The following is a 13,200-nucleotide window of genomic DNA, read 5'->3' as shown; positions in this document are numbered from 1 at the left end:
GTAGGTCCAGTAGCTTTTGAGAATGATTTAATAAATCCCATTCAAGTAATGCAATATGGTGACTATTGACTTTTTGGAAGTGCTGAAATCAGGGAAAGTGTTTTTTCCTTCTGAAACCACGATGAGATTTATAACATTTTTTCCAATCTATGCAGATTGTATAACATTTAGGGCACGAACATTTGGGACATGAGCCACAAAACCCGGACGTTTGGGCCACTGGATATAATAATGGAAATAAATACCAAAACATGTTTAAAACATAATATAAGATTTTATTAGATCTCATGTATAATGCAATGGAACATAAATGTACACGTTGATACATGTAAATACATGTTCGACTGTCCTCCACGCAGGGCGTGCATATGCCCTTCATCAGTCCCGGAATTGTCTTTCTTCCCTCCTTTCTGTCAGTCCTCAGGTTGTAGAGACTCGTCTGAAGTTCGTAGCAAACCCTCTTTGTTCGCTCAGTGGGACGGATGCCACGCTCCTCCTGAAAAGTCCTGATGCATCAGTGTCCACACGTGATGACTCAGCGTGGAGACGCTCGATGAGTTTCCACAATGTGGGGTACACGTGTCCCACAAGACCGAGGAACTTATTATTCCGGGTCATGTGAAGAATTGTCACCCCAGAACGCCCACATGAAGAATCGTCACCCCATGCGATCCTATCTGAAGAACTGTCACGCCGAATATCAACAGTGGAATAAAGATTACGACGAATCTTAAACCCATGATGGCCCACATGAATCGTCACCCTAGGATAGACCAGATGAAGATTTGTCACCCTGTCGAAGTCTGGGGTGACGATTCTTCATCTGATCCATTGTGCCAGCCCTCGGAGATGCTGTTTGTCCTGTATTGGTTGTCTAGCGTGGCAAGGTACACGCTCCATATCTCGGTGTCGAACATCGGTGTGCGGACATAATCCTTCCTGGACACAATCCCCCCGGACAATATCCCTCCTGGACAGAATCCCCCCAAGACAAAATCCCCCCTGGACAGAATCCCTCCGAACATCAGAGGGGAGCGGCGATGACTCCGTTGTGAGGACGGTTGACTCGGACGTGACGTGAGCTGTGCCGTTTTTACCGTGCCATTTTTACCTGTGCCATAATTACCGTGCACCCTTGAAGTCAAAACAAGAGGTAACCTATCTTGGAGTACCCTTAGGGAATGCCATAACGGATAAGATTGTATCCAAGTGTTCACATAAAGTCAATTTTTTGCACAGAAAAGCCAGAAATTTTGATTTGGAAACAAAGAAGCTTTTGGTCCCAGCCTTGTTACAGCATCACTTTGATTACGTTTGTAGCTCTTGGTACAGTAGTCTGAGCAGAAAAAAAAAAACAGTCTCGGCTACAGATTACACAAAATAAGATAATTAGATTCATGCTAAATTTACCTCAACGTAGTCATACTGGTACAGAAGAATTTAGCAAGATAGGAATGTTACCTGTAAAATATCGTGTCCAGCAGCTGAAACTAAACCAGGTTGACAATGTCGTTCATAATTCTGCTCCCTTATATGTGAGCTGTAATTTTACGTTATCGGCTTAGAACCGAACCCGGAACAGTCAAGGGTCTTTTATTGTATCTCATGCAGGTCCCTTCACCAAAAACAGCTTTCACTTCACAGGTGCTCAACTATGGAACTCACTACCTGTGTCCATTAAGAAGTCAAATAGCAAGGTTACCTTCAAGAAAAAAGTCAAGGGTTACTATATGTCTCAGCTATGGACAGAGAACAGCCTTGATTTTATTTACTACTTCTAGCTTAGTGAGGGATACCCGACTCCATGAGTAATACCATCCAAATCTGCGTTCACTTATAACTGTTCTGACCTCCCCCCTTTTTGTCCTTCAGAAGTTTAGTTTAGTATAACAATGTTTGATGTTACAAATTGGTTTCCACCTTTGTTTGGCTAGTCATAGTATGGTATATGTCTCAGGTAGGGTCCGAGAACAGTTATGATCTGACCATAATACAAGACTGGTGAATCAGGGCACCGGACAACGAGGTAATTGGACTTTTCCCTCGTTCTCCTTGTTGTTTTACTCATACGAGTACTGGTCCCCTGTACCCTACTTCAGGTTATAATGTACTACTTCCTAGTGCTCATACTAATTGCCCACTATAGGTGAATCTAGCTGCAATGTAGCTTTCACTATAACAACATGTTGATACAGCTGCAGAATAATGTAGTATATCATTAATGGTACTACTCTGATATAGTACTCACTCATATTGTTTTGTTACACTGTAACATTATTTTGTTGTTCCTTTGCTTAATGCAATGTTCCTTATTGTGATGGTGTTCAATTTTTGGTCTCAATATCCTGTGTTACGAACATTTTAGTAATATTACCAAAACCATAACAAAGTTTGTGTCATATGTGTACTGACTAGTATTACTTATGATTGTCTCTGGCCCCCTTAACCCCCTACGTATGTTGTCTGTGTGACTTAGTGTAGAATAACAATCTAATGATGACCACAATGGAAATAAGCGTACATGCTTTTTTGTGTTATCCTCGGCAATTTGCAATTATTATTTCGAACTGTGTTCTTGTCATTATCTGCACTTCATGTATATTGATTCTTTGCCAAATAAAGTCTATCTATCTATACTGAATTGTCTGCCTTAGGTGTGAGGTGAGGCAACTTTGATTAAATTTGAACTCACTTGGATGTGACACATTAAAGCAATACCTTGTCATCAAAGACACAATTTATTTTGCAGATAAGTAAAAATATTTATTATAATCTTTATTTGTTTTCAACTTTGATCCATGGCCCAAATGTCCGGACTTCGTGGCCCATGGCTCAAACGTCAGAGGTCCAAATATCCGCCCACGTTTCTTGCTGGAGTGAATGAACACTGGATTTTTCTTAAATGTATTGGATTAAGTTTTCATGTTCTTTAATTCTTGCGGTAAGATCACGCCTAGTTTGGCCCCAATACACCCCATCGCAGTCTTGGCATGGTAGTTACAAAGGATTACAAAGGCGGAGCATGCCGACAGGAGACCTTTTGGTCCATATCTAGGTCGGATGCGAAAAAAATCATAATAATAAATAAAAACTACAATAATGTAAATATCAAATAAAATACATAAATTAACGCATAGGTATAGTTAAATAATAAACAAAAGGGTAAATAGTAAATGATGATGAATTGACATATGACTAATAATAAATGAGAATGAAACAGACAAATGATAACAAAACAAAAACAAATAGTATAAAGTAAATAATAATCATTACAGCATCTTGCTTAGGTGTTTATCTAAATGATTTTTAAAGCTCCGAACTGAACTACATTGCACTGCCTCTGCAGGAAGCTTATTCCATTCATTAACTACACGGTTGGCGAAGTTGTTTCTACCCACTTCCAAATTGAATCTATTTCCGGACAGTTTGAGACCATTGTTTCTTGCCTCTGCAGGAAGTTTATTCACTCCGGGGCTGTTATCTACATTGATTGGTGACGTCGATGTGATTGTTGGGTAGTAGCATTGATGGACTCGTTTTAGGGTGACTTGATACTTTTGCTATTATAACTGAGCTTTGTGTTGGAGTTGAAAAGTATAATAAAAGCTGACTTTTGCTTTGCTGAGTGTGTTAGACAAAGGCCAGACCGGATATTCTAATTTTAGTAAATGTGAGCGCACTAGTTGTAATTTGGTGTCAAATATTGTGGGCTACATATCCCGAGAGCTCCTAATAAAGGCTCGAAGTAACACTAAAGTTAATCTTTTCTGAATTATGACTGAAAAAGTATAAGTAACTGATCACCAATATGTACAGAAATGGGATGTTATCTTCTTCCCATTCCACTTAAAGACCTTCAAGAGAATCCCAATTAGCATTACGGACCGTAAAAATACCAACATGTCTAAACCTGTCTTGTCTTAATTTTAATATTTCATTTTAGTATGCTTATTTTTAATTTATCATATTAATTTTATAACTCATTTACTGTGGTCGAGTTTACCAATGAATTTTGTAATTCATTTCAAGAGTCAACCACTCTCTGAGCGAAGAAAAAATTTCCTAGCATTTTTTCTTTTGTTCATTTCCTCTCAGTCTATTGATATTTTCTTGTAAGTGAGCATCTACATTTTCCAAACCCCTTATGATGTTCAAAAGTGTCTATTTGATATTTCTTTCTCCTTTCTTTCCGTGTTAAGTTTTGTTTTGGTAATCATTCTTTGTAGAACATGTATATCTGTTCCGAAACAAACTCTTCTTTGTACATTATCCAATTTATCTATATCCTGCACAGCATATTCCAAAAGTGGTCTTATATATGTTTCATATAATAACTGAAACGAATCATTGTACATATATTCGAATGTGCATTCAATAGATCCACTTTCCGATTTGCTATTTGTACTATTTCTGTGATACGGTGTGGCGACGCGCCAATGGTGTAAACCAAGATCTAAGAATATAAGGTCTAACCACTTCCGACCGAATTTCGAGGGAGTTGGCGCAGCGAGCCCGTGAACGTCACCTGGCTGTTCAAAGTGGGGTTAGCGGGTCCTATAGCTGTCAGTTGAAGTTGGTCCGTCGTTCGAAAATGACGTCGCCTTCGCTCGCACCGCTCCACTCAATTAGTTATATTCTGACAAATATTATATAAAATATATATATATAAATATATATAAAATATTATAGTTCCTGTCTATATATATGAATATATATATATATATAAAATATTATAGTTCCTGTCTTCCTTGGCGTTTCACAGTTTTCTTCAGTGTATCACAAAGAGAAAATGGGCGCATCCAATTGACGTCAGAAGCTGCGCAGAACTGCTCCAGCGGTTAGACCTGTTTACTTAGACCTTGGTGTAAACCAGACTGGCCGTGACGCATTTTTTCCCAAGCAGCAGTTCACTCCAGGACACGACATCTTCAAGCAGCTCCCCACTCCAAGCAGCAGTTCGCTCCAGCAAGCCGCCTCGGGACCAGTCCTCTCCAGCAAGCTGCCTCGGGACCAGTTCACCCCAACAAGCCGCCAGCAAGTCGCCTCATTCCCTCCTGTGGCTCTTCGCCCACGGCCACGACGCTTGATGAGGCATCCACTCTGCAAGATCTATATACACCAATATCTATATATATACCAGGTCTAACCACTTCCGACCGAATTTCGAGGGTGTTGGCGCAGCGGGCCCGTGACGTCACCTGGCTGCTCAAAGTGGGGTTCGCGCGTCCCATCGCTGTCAGTTGTAGCTGGTGCGTCGCTCGGGTATGTTGCTGCCTCCGCTCGCACAGCTCCACGCAATTAGTTATATTCTGACAATGAAGATATATATATACCGGTATAAATAGATCTTGACAATATGACTTATTGTGACATTATGGGTTGTGGCTCAAACCAAAGAGGAAGTAAGCCAAATGTTAATTTTCATCGTTTCCCTGCAAACACACACATGTGAACGTGTACTCGACGATATCTCCCCTTCCCGTAAAATACAAGTATATAAACGCACGCACACACACACGTGAACGTGTACACATACTGTATAAGCACACACGACAATATCTCCCCTTCCCGTAAAATACAAGTATATAAATACACACACACACGCTCATACACACAAGTGACTCGGTGGTGCGGTTGGTAGAGACTCGGATTTCTGGGACAACAATAACAGTATCACCTAGTTCGAATCCCGCCCAATTATGAATTTTTCATAGTTTCCCTGCAAATAAACACACACACACACACACGTGTACACATACTGTATAAGCACACACACAAGTGTACACATACTGTATAAGCACACACACAAGTGTACACATACTGTATAAGCACACACACAAGTGTACACATACTGTATAAGCACACACGACGATAGCTCCTTTTCCCGTAAAATACAAGTATATAAATGCACACACACATTCCAGTGAGTGAGAGACTCGGTGGAGCGGTTGGTAGAGACTCAGACGTCGCAGATGTAAATGTCGGTGATACATGGTTCGAAACCTGCCCAAGCGTGAAATTTGTTCAGTATCGCTGCGCTTCGAATCGTTACTCCAACTCTCGTGGGCGGGGAGTTTGGGATGTATGTGCGTGTAGGTTTATAGATCGGACATACGAGCTCTGAGCTCTCTTCCGGGAGGGAAATAGCTGTCGATCACGAGTCCAACACGTGATCCAAAAGACCAAGGTGAATCACACACACACACACACATGTGAACGTGTACACATATAAGCACACACGTCGATATCTCCCCTTCCCGTAAAATACAAGTATATAAACACACACACACACACACACATATGTGAACGTGTACACATATAAGCACACACGACGATATCTCCCCTTCCCGTAAAATGCAAGTATATAAATACACACACACATGTGAACGTGTACACATATAAGTACACACGACGATATCTCCCCTTCCCGTAAAATACAAGTACATAAATACACACACACGCACACACGTGAACGTGTACACATATAAGCACACACGACGATATGTCCCCTTCCTGTAAAATACAAGTATATAAATACACACACACACACACTGATAATAGCAATGAGCTAGAGAGATAACGGGGGGAAAATATAATAGTTCCAGTCTTCCTTGGCGTTTCACAGTTTTCTTCAGTGTTTCACAAAGAGAAAACAGAAGCAGCCAGATGACGTCAGAAGCTGCGCAGAACGGCTCAAACTGTTAGACCTTGACTGTTCCTGGCCAGGAAAGGTGACCCGAATATAACGAGGGAAGAGGTCCGCCGATTTGCGAGAGCATATACATCCGATCCCGCTGCGAGACCTCATGTAACAGGGGAAATCAGCGTAGGAAAAAAAATAATAAATAAATAAAAAATAAATAAATATACGGAGGTTAGCGGTTGACGCAACTCATTATCGACGGGGCATGTACCTGACGATTGCTGATTGTGGCCCATGAAGACGACCCGTCATTGGACAGGAACTGATGACAGAGTCAAGACAGGAAATTACGCACGCGATGAACGAAATATTTCTGGAATGGGGTCCAGTTGATGATTTCCGGATGGGTAATGGCAGCGCGTTTCGATCACAAGTACTGGGAGAAATGTTGGCCAAGTGGAGTACAAGATGTTTCTGGTATTACATGTACCTTGGGTCAGGCGAAGACGAGGTTCCACAGAGGGTCGTATTCCAACATGAATGGCGACATCCCAGGGTAGCGCCAATGCAGCCGGCCAACGTTGAAGAAGGAACTGCTTCAGCACATGTGGGGGGAGGAGGTATGGGTGAGACAGGTGTAGTAAGTGTACCTCGCAGTGGACGAGACGTGTTGTGACAGGTACATTCGCGGAACAACATTTCCGTTGAAGGTTAGCCAGGTACCATTAGTGCGAGTAGTTCAAATCGATGTCAGTATGCCCTGTGACAACGAAGAACAGCGCTATGTGAACTGCCCACTTCAGTCACAGACATTGTTGAGATGTTCTTATGTAAGTCTAGACTATCGCAACGGAGGTCGTTTCTAACCAAATGAAGTAGCAAATGCAATAGCATGACCCCAGTGTAACCTTTAAGGGTCTTTTCCACATTTACATTAGGTGAGGCTTTGCTTAGTAACAATCTTTTTGTTTACTTTAATTTCTGTATGTGTCTTAGGGCACAGATTTCGAACACTCTTACAATACAATTATATTAGGCTGTTGTTCAAACATTTGATGCTTGTCTCATTTTGTTGTATTTAAAGGGTTGAAATTCAGTCCATATTTCAAATATGGTTTCCCTGATCTTAATCAATCAATTGTTGCCCAGTTTTTCATGAAGTGCTGCCACAGATCTCTTTGGGAGAAAATTTTGGATTGTTCTATGTTGTATCACAGTGGAATTGTTTTTATATCACCGGTTCTTAGTAGGGAGAGACCAGTTGCCGGTTGTTAGCTCTAAGTGTGTAAAAGAGCAAGTTAATAGAGAATGATCTTGGTCACAGTCTGGAGACCAAGTGTCAACCCCTCAGGGCTGCACCTCCTGATGGGAGCAAGGAGTTGACAGGATTTGAATATGGGCAGCTTGGCTGTCCATCTTCCAGGACCACCACAAGCAGGTACCTGTCATTGGCCCCTCCCTGATTTTATCAATTTATGAACAAGAATTATCATGTGTATGACTTGGGTGTTTATTGGAAACTTAGTGGAGAAATGCTCATTTTTGAGTGATTCTGTCATAATTATTTTCCTTTTTATTTGTCTAGCAACTGTCTTTTATAATTTGCAGTCTTTGAAATGTTTTCTAGATAATAGTTATTATTGATATTTTTACAATTTATACATCTTTATAACATGTCTTACATGTTATATATATATATAAAGTTATATTTGCAATGTCCATGGTAACTGATCCCTTTTGTCTCTGATTTATGTCAATAAAGATCTAAAAGGCCAATTTAGTTTCATTCAAATCATTGCTAAAACTTTACAACATATAAATTTGTAATATATCCAGGAGTATGGCTAGTATGGAGTATGTAGTGGTAGCCTAAGGGAGGACTAGAAGAGTTCTGGATATTAATGTTTTCAGGAAAGAGAACAAGGGATTGTCAGGTCATTATCTGGTAGAAGGGAAATTGTGATTGAAGGAAAAATGAAGGGAACAGATGAGCTTCTGGGGCCCAAATGAAATGAGAAGGAAACAGAGAGGGGAACTTGGGTATGTGAGAAATGTCTGTCAAGCATGGAAGGGAGAAGGCAAGAGATAGGTATGACTGGAGAGTGGTTGTGAATACATAAGAAAGTAATCTGGCTTAGAGGGAATTCTTGTCTGTTCTAAAAATTCTTAAGTGAAAGGTGAGGATCATGTAATGAAGATGTGGGGGTAATTCAGCCTGTTACTAGGCCATGCTATAAACTTGTTGCGTTGCCCAACCCTAGCAATGGTTGAGGATAGGGATGACCATAAGAAGTTAAAATAAAAGGGACAGCAGATGGGTATTGGGTGGGTGGGGGATTGGTGGAAAGTAGTTGTATGTCCTGGCTGGGCCACCCCTTACATGTGTGGGAAAGCACCTTTTAGTATGGGTATGTATATATGTCTGCCCTTATAAACTTGATTTGCTGCCAGGCACCTTGGTACTGTTGCCACTCCAGACTACATCAAAGTAGTCAAACAGCAATGCACGAAACCAGCTACTGGCTATAATATTTTAGAAAAAATAGATTAAATAGTATATTGTATTTACAAATATATACAATTCAACAAAAATCAGGATATCTACATATGTCACCCTTTTGTTAGCAATATGCTAATATATATATTATCACTTTCTATATCAACAGACTAGTTTAGATAAAATTATTTCACTGTCAGACTCCAATTCTCTATCATTCCATATTCCTATTTCTCATATGGAAAAGCCTTATTTTACTATAGCAATAAGATGCCATTCTTATAAGTTTATGAATATGATTATCCTCCACTGCTGTCTCAAATTGATGAGTCCTTAAGTCGGAGAACAAGTTCATGTCTGCAGACTTGTGAAGGACATTCAAGGAGATTTCATAAGGGATTTTCCGTTTCTGTAGTGGTTTGCCATTTAAAGTTTTAAGCATCCACTGGAAACACCTCTCTGTTTCTTGACACAAAGAGACAATACTAGTAGATGCTTTGATTTGACACCTATCATCTTTCACTCTTGCACAATCAGGATTCTTGCTATCTGAGGCTCTAAGTGAATATATGCATTGCATGCAGTGGAGTCTTTCAGTCATCATTTCAACAACACGACCAGCAACCAAGCTAATTGCAGCATCTTTAAAAAGTGACGAATATTCAAAATCTGGCAAGTCTGTATAATCTTGCTCATTTTCTGTTAGTTGCCTAGTTGGTAAATCATATTTACGTCCAATGCTAATTGTGGACTGAGTTATATCCTTAGCATAAGGAATTTCTGTAATACCAATGAGGGTACAATTTTTGTGTGGTCTCCTCAATAAAAATTTGTATGCTTCTTGAAACTGCTGGGCAGTGGGGGGGTTACTGAGGCCACCTTGTGACCTGACTGATGCAAAGAAGAGTGCTAAATGATCTTGACTGAATTTGTAAGTTACAAGATATGACAATGGGGCATTACAAGCACCAACAAGTTCAGTGAACAGCTTAATCACACTATCTATACTAACTACAAAGCCAACAAAACCTGTCCTCCTTGCTCCCACATACACAGGATCACCAGCATCATCTTTCAAATTTAAAAGAAACTGTTTGGCATTGCCTAGTATCTCTTCCATTCTGTCAAAATTCTCTCTATTCATGGGGGCTTTAAGCCCTTTTCCAAGAGGATTGCAACTGTTAAGAATGTCAAATGCACTATCTATATGTCTGATGAACTCCACAGTGGCTTCACATCCTTCAAACTGTGGCAGTTTCAGTTCTTCATTACAATACTGTAGTGAATCCGCAACACTGGCACTAAAAACCTGCTCTGCAAGGTTTACCTTCATCTTTTGTTTTCTCCACTGAATGTTTACACAATATAACATATCTCCGAGATTCTGCCTTGCCTTCTGTAACAAATCAAGTTCTTCAAGGTACTGCCATTTGACAGGACTTCCATCTCGAGTCCAAAGAAGACCTCTCTCCGTAAAAGAATTACGAAGTAGTTTCAGCATGTAACATAGATCAAATATTATATACACTTTCTGTGAAGAGTCTGCTGGATGAATGAAAGAGTGGTCTGTGTCTGTGACATTCATATTTACTCCCAAATGATGCATCATGGTGAAGTGGCATGATGGTCCACCACAAGTAAGTGCTACTACCTGTACACCAACATTATGCAGTCTGCACAAGCACTGGAGAATAAGATTTGCTTGTTCCTCTCCATTTAGTTTATCTAAAAGAAAGTACCCTAAGGGAGTTTTCCAAGTAGCATTCAAAGATACAGCCATCAAAACAAAAACATCTTTTGCCACAGGTGCAGTGTCATCAAAATAACCTTGTCCAATATCGACATAGCCATAATGACATCCATTCGTATACTCCACACGTCTACATATGGACATTTCATCTATCAGGACACCACACAAAGTTTCTTTCCCTACTTTTTTATCTTCCTTAGCATGAATTCTGAGAGCATAAAATGCAGATTTTGTGAAACCAGGATTCCCATGGCTGCCACTGTACCATGACCTTACTTGTCGTGGATGAGGCAAGGCTATATCAAATGCCTGTCTTACGTAGATGTAAGCCTTTTCAGAGAAGAAGTGGAGTGTCATAGCAAATGATCTTAGTTCTTGAGGGCACAACCCACTAATCCTCTGGGTACTCCGATTCAGAACTCTCTCTCGTATTTCCTTAGGCACTCCACTCAAAGTTGCTTCAAGCAAATCGGCACAATTTGAAGAAATTAGTCTTTTATCCTGTAAGAAGACTATAAGTGAACTTAAATTTGTGACTCTGCATAGGAGACGTCTTGAGTTTTGCTGTTCCAATTTTAGTTTCTTTTTACACAGTTGCAGTCGTTCAGTGATGTCATCCAGCTTATGTTTTAGAGCTGGTCTAGAATCCATGGTGGCATAATTGTGGTCACATGGGTCTTGAGAAACTTCTACAACTTTTAGCAATATTGATTTTTTCATAACACTTGAAGGAGGACCTGCAGGAAGTTGAGTGCTTGCTTTCTGTGCTGCATCCTCCGCAGCTTGAGCAACCCGTGTTTTTCGGCTAGTAGTGGTCTGGAATAAACAAGTCACAAATAATGAAATAACAAACAAAATGACTATGTCAATTCATGAAACCAGTCCTTTTAATATCCAGTTTAAACTTCAAAATCACATAGGTCAGTTCAATAAAAACTGAATACTGTATAGTCATATAAAAACTAAGAATATCTTTACTAAAACACAAGATTAGCATTTTAAATGCTTTTCTTCATATTATGAAAACTTGTTCTTCTACTTTATATTTAGCAATAATGATTTATACAGAACTACACTCAACCAGAAGTGTCTAAAAAGTATGGTAAGGGCCTAAGATCTTTCTTTATCAACTACATCTGTGTTTCCTCCACCTTTAAACACAGAGTTGACAACCAGCAACTGCTTTCCTCCTATTATCTTCAGTCATTGACAGAATATCTGTGTCTTGCTGCATTGCTTCTGACCCAGGGCAGTGGGCAGGAGAGATAACCCCTCATCCATGAGAAGCTAAGATGAGAGGGAAGAAAGGGTGGTGGATGGGAGTGGAATGGTTCGGGATGACATGCCTGGGAATTGGACTTTGGCTACCTCCCTGATAAGGGTAAAAAGCCCTTGGTATATGGATGGATGGAATGGTAATAATAATAATGATGATAATAATAAAAATTATAACAATAAAATAATAACAGCAACAAATTTTGCCTAGCACATCACTGACGGGAAAGCTGTAGCCCAATGCAGCTGGCAACAGTCCTAAGGTCATCCATAGGTATCTCTCAAATGAAATGTTGTTCAAGTGTGTGACTCTCTCATCAAGCTTATGAGTGGAACAGTCACCAGCTGCTAACTCTTCTGAGAAAAGGTGGAAGGAATACAACTGAAATTGATATAGAGATCTTGGGGCTAGTCTGAGGACCAAGGGTCAGATCCTCAGGACTCCACCTCCATATGATGAGGGTGTTGACAGATTTTGAAGACAAGTGGTAGGGATACACATTTCTCTCATAGAACCACCACTTACAGGTTCCCATCATTAGTCCCATCAAATCCAATTTCGAGTTGACAGATACCTTCTGTAGGTGCTTAGGAAAGTTAAAAATTGTAGGTACTGCATGAAGTTTCAGTCGAACAGTCTGACCCGTTCTATCAAAACAGTCTTCGGTGAAGTGCTCGGAACAAATCTTTGAGTTCTTTGTAGGTTTCCAGTTCTCCCACTTGACCGATATCAGCCATTTCCGCAGCCTTTTGGGGTCATCACAAGGAAACCTAAGTAGTAACACAAGAGAAAATATTACAAATATATACAAAGTACCTGTTTTATTAGTACTTATTATCAATTAGCACATTTACTGTAACTGTGGAAACATTTAAATTACAAGATAATATTAAAGAATTCCAACTATACCATTCATCAACCTGTCTATGAAACTCTAAAAAACTGCAAGACACCAACTGAAGTACATGTAGGATATAATGGATTTGAGATGACCTGATCTTGTTCTCCACAAAGAGGTGTAATTAATCAATCAA

This window comes from Oratosquilla oratoria, chromosome 16, assembly GCF_046742065.1.
Source record: "Oratosquilla oratoria isolate Oo_2021 chromosome 16, ASM4674206v1, whole genome shotgun sequence".
In the NCBI taxonomy this organism is placed as follows: domain Eukaryota; kingdom Metazoa; phylum Arthropoda; class Malacostraca; order Stomatopoda; family Squillidae; genus Oratosquilla; species Oratosquilla oratoria.
Note: the sequence above shows the minus strand (reverse complement) of the source record.